This window comes from Meleagris gallopavo, chromosome 14 (assembly GCF_000146605.3).
Source record: "Meleagris gallopavo isolate NT-WF06-2002-E0010 breed Aviagen turkey brand Nicholas breeding stock chromosome 14, Turkey_5.1, whole genome shotgun sequence".
In the NCBI taxonomy this organism is placed as follows: domain Eukaryota; kingdom Metazoa; phylum Chordata; class Aves; order Galliformes; family Phasianidae; genus Meleagris; species Meleagris gallopavo.
The window spans coordinates 18,266,608-18,273,376 of record NC_015024.2 but is presented as its reverse complement, the minus strand read 5'-3'; positions in this window follow the sequence as shown (position 1 = coordinate 18,273,376).

The window sequence follows — 6,769 nt, the reverse complement described above, 5'->3', positions numbered from 1 at the left end:
GCCCCGTCGGTAATCCCCGCTGCTGGAGCCCTTTGGCTGCTCCCGTGCTCGCCGAGCCGTCCCGCGGCGCGGGGCTTACTCATGACCTTAAGGGATGCTGCCAAGGATTTAGGAGTCCCCCTAAAAAGAGGATCCGAGTGGAGCTATGGCATTCCTGGGCGGCAAGTGGGATGGCGGAGAGTTGGGTTACATTGTCCTCCCTGTGATCGGCTTTCATAAGCTGGGGCTGATGCAATCAGCAATTTGTCTTCGAGATTTTGTTTGCTGAATTATTTCTGCGAGGAAATGCATATGTACAAGGCGTATACAATGCAGTAAAAAGGCCGAATTTCCTGCAGCTGCAGGTCTGGAGTGCCATACCAGGCGAGCAGCAGACGGTGCCCAGCAGTGATCTGCAGTTATCTACAGAGCCCAACAAGCCAAGGGCTTGCAGATCGGGCTCAAGGTGTGCTGAGGGCTCAGAGATGGTGATTTGGGGCAAAACGCTGTGAAATCCCAACAGCAGCATCAGATGGAGCCTGTGTGGGCAGTACGGCGTTAGCAGCTGGGCAGCAGCTTCAGCCTCACGATAAGGTTACTGCGGGTGGTTTTGTTTTAAAATGTCCCTTACTTAATATATCCACGAAGGCCAGGCATGTGCCTGTGGCCTGGAATCAGATAGCTGACTCCTCTGCTCTCTCATTTCCAGCAATCTCGTTTCGGGTTACTGGCACCGGAGGTTAAAGGACGGCCGCAGGCGAAGGTTATGCAGGGCAGCAGTGCTTCGGCTGGGCACCCAGCGGGCACCCGATGGGCATCCCCAGAGCCCTCCTACTGAACACACCCCCACCCCCCAGCAGCCTGCAGGTGGTGACCAAAGCTCAGACTGAGCTTTGAAAACACACCGCCCGGAGCTGCGGTGCCCCGTCCCTGGAGGTGCCCGAGGCCACAGATGGGCCCTGTGCAGCCTGAGCTGGGGGGCAGCAGCCAGCCCCATGGCAGGGGTGGAGGTTGGGTGACCTCTAAGTTTCCATCCAACTCAACCATTCCATGAATCCGTGATGGTGTCGGGGTACCTGTTGGGAAAAGCAGTGAGGGCCAATGGCACTGAGGGGCTGCTGTGTGTGTGCTGCCGTGAGCGGGGTGCACGATCAGCCACGAGCTCTCCTCCGACCGAGCACGGGGATGTTTGCCAGCACCAAGCACGGCAGTGGGAGGAACACGTGGGCAGAAACTGTTTGGAAGTGGCAACATTTGTGGACATTACAATTCATAATAAGAGACTTGAGCCCACTTTAAGGCTCTGTTTAATGAAATCTCCCCACCATGCTCTGACAGCCGCCCTGCCTGGGCGCTTGCTGCTAACCAGGTCCCTGCTTGCACCATCGTGTGGGAAACCACCCCTGGCTCTGTGCTGGCAACGGGACCTGGAGTGCCCCCAGCCCCGGTGTGAAGTTCCAAGGCTGTCCCCTATCCCGTGGCCATGCAGTGGGGGCCACCAAGTGTGGCTTCTGAGTGCCGGGAGGGCTTTGCACAAAGGTATCAGATCCCTGCACGGCTCTGCCTAACATCAAGCAGTGAGTCAGCTCCGGGCCGTCAGATGTCTGCGCTTCAGCTCTCAGATCTACAGAGTGAGGAGCACAGAGCTCTGCAGGTATGCAAAGCAGAGCGAGGTGCCTTCAGATCTCTGGCTCAGAAAGCAGTGCACCTCCCAACTGCAGAGCTGTTTATTTTTCCCTGGTATCTGAGTACCTGGGTGAGAATCAATACCAGGGAGGTCTGTTCTGCCTGCAGGGCACAGGGAGCAGCGGCTGCAGTGACACGGTGCGTTTCCTTCCTACCTGGATATAAACAATTCCTCCTCATACCAATAAAACCCCAAACCAAGCGAGCATGAGAAGGGAGCAGCAGCACATTCCACATGGTTCGACTCAGGCCACAGGCAAGTTAGAGGGACCCTCCACCCCCTGCTGGGGACAGAGGGCTGCGGGAGCTGCACTGAGCTCAGTGGTGATGTTTGGCCCCTTGGAATAAAGAGGACACAAAGAAAATGCAGGAGGTAAGGTAGGGCAGGAGCATGCTGCCATTGTCCCCTGCACACGGGGATCCCTGTACAACATGAGCTGGATGCATGCCAGACATTCAAGTGAAAGAAGCGTGGGCAGGAATTCAGCGCCATAGGAAACATTCATGGCAGACTTGTGCCCAATGAAGGTTATCCACACGTTTGCTCTCCCCCAGCACCCTCACAGCCCGCTCCAGAACCCGCTGCATCCCTGCTGACAGCCCTCGGGGCCGGGCAGCACAGGAGGGGTGAGCGCAGCACAGCGCGTCCCGCAGCGCCCTGCCCTCCCTATCGCAGCCATCTGCCCGAGAAGCACTGGAGCAAACCACAACTGAGGGTGTTGCTGTCTTCCCCAAATACTTTCTCTAATGAGGTTTTTAAATAGTCCTGCCCCGCCCACGCGGACACCCAGGGCACTTTCATCTCAGGTGCTTGGGAGCTGGGTGGGACCCTGCTGGCAGAGGGCAGGGGAGTGCTGCTCCTTCCCTGCCCCCAGAGATGCCCCATGCATGTGGGGCCAATGGGAACCGAGTGGCATCAAGCAGCAGCTGGCCGTGCTCAGAACACGGCTCACTAACAGGCAGTAGGGCCCCGTCAGATCTGACCTGTAACTGCCTCTGACCCTACTGGCCACACGAGAAAATCACAGTCATCCCTTCCAGTGTTGTAAACTCTATGACCATATAATGAAAATAAAGTCCTGCCCAGAGGGGCTGAGCGCATCCGCAGCTGCTGCCCAGATGTGGTGCCCGGACCCTCAGCCCCCACCGTGCTCACAGACCCAGCCAGGGGAAGCTGTGCTCCACAGACCCTGACCAGCGAGACGCCTGGATAGAGAGCTGAGGCTCTGATTTGAGATGATGAAAATGAATAACCATCTGCTCAGCAGCCGCTGCGGACCCACGTTGTATCGGGGCCATATGGTGTCCAGGGCTCCTACGTACGGATTCAATTAGCTGCCGGCGCCTGCGTCAGCAGTGCTGGATCCACCCAGTCATGCTTTTGGAACAAATATTAGAATATTCCCATGGATCCTCCAGACAGTGGGAGGTGTTTCCTTCGCCGTGGAGGTTTTGGGAAGCGATGACTTAGGCTCATTCTCTCACATTCCCATCTCCCAGCTTCCCAGGGCTGTTCCCGGGATCGCTGCGCCCCAGGGAGCGGGGAAGCCCCAGGTGCAGCTGCAGGAGTGGGGGGGGGTTAGAGAGCGGGGGTGGAGGGCCCCGCTGAGACGGGGTCAGGGCTTGCAGCACTTCCCAGAACACTGCCCGCTCCCAGCCCTGCTCCAGTTCTCTCTTCCTGGCACTTGATGCGGGGTTGCTGTGCTCAGCTCCTGCCAGCAGCCAACCCACTGCCTCCGCCTCGCAGCCCCGTGCCAGCAGGTTCCAGCTGCAGCCCTGCAATGGGACGCAGAAGGGAGAAAGCAGTTCCCCGACTGCTCCCAGCCCTGCAGACAGACGGGCGGTGTTCCTGCCTTAGGGAGCCAGATCATGCACAGTCTAACCAGCTGCCACCAGCTTCCCGGTCTAGCAACATGGAAGCTCCTTTTCTCCTGCACAGGTGCAGCTCTGCACCCTGCTCTCCACAAGCTGTGCATTGGCCTATACTGCTTTTCCATTGCGGCTGCAGTGAGAAAAGCCCTGCCAGGAGCTGGAGCCCCACGTGCAGTGGGATGTGGGCATGGGCTGAGCACAGTGCTCTACTCCCTCTGGCACCAGGGGTCCGCAGCATCCTCTCCCTCGTTTGGGAATGTGCAGAGGCAGCAATCAGCTCACCCTGAGCAGTCGGAGCTGCTGCTCTTCCTGGGGCTGTGGGGTCTGACAAGAGCCCAGCTGCAAGACAGCTCTGACAGGAGAGCTCCGAGAAGGAGCAGCAAATGGAGCAGGTTCTCATTAGGGTGCAAAGCACATAATGGTGATGGAGGAAGTGGCGGGATGGTAGGGCTCATTGCATCCCGGGTCCCCTGCAACTACAGCGTGCTGGCATGTGCATCTGCTGCAGACTAGGAATGTCTGATGGCTACATGGAAGGAAATGCCTCTGGCCCTGCCTGCAGGATCCAACGTGCCACTTTGTGCTCTTCTTCCCCTCGGTACAGAGCTGCTTCCTGCCAGAACATAGGATTTCAGGCAGCTGGTTCAGCCCTCACTGCCAAACTCCACACCAACACACTCACATCATCTTGGGGGGATCCCTGGACAGGGCTCACCATCTGCTGGCATGTCCTCAGGTCCCCCTGGGGACATGCTCCCAGCTGGGGGCCCTGGTGCAGTTTGGGGAGGTGAGGAGTTGCTGCTGGGAGAACAAGCGGTGACTGACGTCTTCTGGGGAAAGTACTTGATGTCCAAACATGTGAATAACAAAGCCCAGGCATGCGGTTGGGTGATGTGTGGAGGTAGGGAGGGACTTTTTTGTGCCAAATTTCCCTTTTCCCGAAATGGACACGCCAAGTCGCCTTATTTCTTAATATGCAATGAGACGGAGGAGGAAAACTTCCTTCTTAGCTTCTTTTAGGTGCCAGCATTTCTAGAAAGCTGCTGAATCATGCACGCATATGGCCCTGGCCATGGGCACGGCCCCAGTGACACCCCAAAGATGACTGTGACCACATGGTCCCCTCATCCCCTACCCCAGAGGCCGGAGCTGCCCTCACCCCCACGCTTCCTCTTCTTCTCCCACTGCTCCCTCTTGCAGAGGGGCTGCAGGGCTCTGTTTTCCCACATCTGCCCCAGGGACTGCGCAGAAGGGAGCTCTGCTGGGACAGCACATGCACCCAGCAGACGATTGCAACACGTTCAGTCCTTGCAAGCTGCAAAGACAGTGAGCTGGAGCCAGGTGAGTTATGTGGAAATGGGGAGGCACAGAACCCAGCTAGGGGAAGTAGACCTATGTTTTTTTAGAGCAGCAAAGGACTCAGCCCTACAACTATTTTGCTTCCCAGAGATATTCAGGCCCCATGGAGCCACATATATTTGCCTATTAACGATGTCGCTGCAATAGCAAAACCTCCTTCCTCTCTCCCAGGCTCAAATGCGGTATGTAAAATGGCAGTGCCTTTCATAGCCCTGTGCCCACAGAGGCTCAGCTGCAGAACTCATTTCCTATTTACATCAGAAAAAAAGCAGCTCAGCGAAGCCGGCCGCGGGTGCAGGCAGCCCAGTGCTCTCTGCAGGTGTGGGAGTGGCTCAGCCCACGGCTCCAGCACACCGCAGCCACCGCTTCCCTGCAGCTCCCGGGGCTTCCCCAGCTCCTCGCTGCCAAGCACACTCAACAGCCCCGGACCAGCCCTGTCTGGCCTCACCCCGCTGCTCAGCACGGCCTGGATCCCCTCCAGCTCCTTTCCCTACCTCCCGCAGGAAGCCCTCTGCAGGAGCACCCCCTGAAGACCTCCAGCTGGGCACCACGCTGGGAGCTTTGGCTCACACCTGAGATGTCATCAAACATCCCCAAATCATCTGCTCCACCTGAGGACACGGCCCTTCTGCCCCTTTGCCCATCTCTTGGCACGGAGGAGGGTCAGGCTGGGCATCAGGGGACGTTTCTTCTCCAGAAGAGCAGTCAGGCACTGGCATGGGCTGCCCAGGGGGTGGTGGGGTCACCGTCCCTGGGGGTGTTCCAGGAATGTGGAGATGTGGCCCTGAGGGACGTGGGCCATGGGGACGGTGGGGGTGGGCTGTGTTGGGCTTGGGGATCTTTTCCAGCTGTCGTGATTCAGTGGTTCCATGATTCTATGATCCTGTCCCACGAAAGGAAGAGCCCCGTGGCACTCACAGCTGCCTGACACCCTGCCAGCCCCACGCCACTCATCCCTCTCTGCTTTAGATACAAAGCTGTTTTCATCTGCAAGTCACTTCCTCAGAAACTCAGTGGGAGAGTTTTAGTTCTCGGTTTGCTGCAGGTTTTTTAGATATGAATAAATTCTCTTTCTGTTCACAAAGAAACCTCCTTCCACTGGAGAGCAACCAGGAGAGCCACGCTGCAGCACCGCGGGTGCTCCCACCACTGCACGGACACCCTCTGCTGTCACTTCCTTCGTCTCTTAGCAACGTTCGTGCAGCGCCGGGGTCACCACACCCCGACCACATCGCACACAGCACAGCCAACTTCCAGAACAAACAACATCAGCTCAGCCCTTCTGGCATCTCGTCCGCACGACTCCAACAGGAGCCGTTCGGGTGGAAATTCCCTGGCTTGGGCTCCCGTGGTCACTGCATGGCCCCGAGGAGAGCGGTGAGGAAGGTGCAGGAGGGAGCAGTGCTTTAGGGCTGGCGGCTCACCCCAACCCCATTCTGCTCCTAAATGCAGCCCCAGGCATTAAATGGGGATGACTGGGGCTCTCCTGACTGCCACGAGCACTGATGCTCTCTGACTCTGGCGCAGGAGACTCTGGGGCTTCTTAGGATGAAAATCACCATGCAAGTTTAACATTCCCTCTCTCAGAGCCATTAAAGTTACCTGCGAATAATGTAACTCCCTCAGTTCTGAGAGCTCCATGTGATGCAGGCTGAACCTCCGACACTGCAGCCTTCACTGCGGGGCTGATGTCTGCCTGACTCTCACTGCTTGGATAATGAGAAGGAAAGGAGGGAAACAGTGAAGTGAACTGAAGTGAAAGCAGTGGTTATGCTGTGAATGCAGCTCCTCCAGGAGAGCTGTGTGGCCCAGTGCTCGGCGCAGGATGTGGCTCCTGCCACCTGGATGGCAACGCCTCATCAGTGTGACCCAA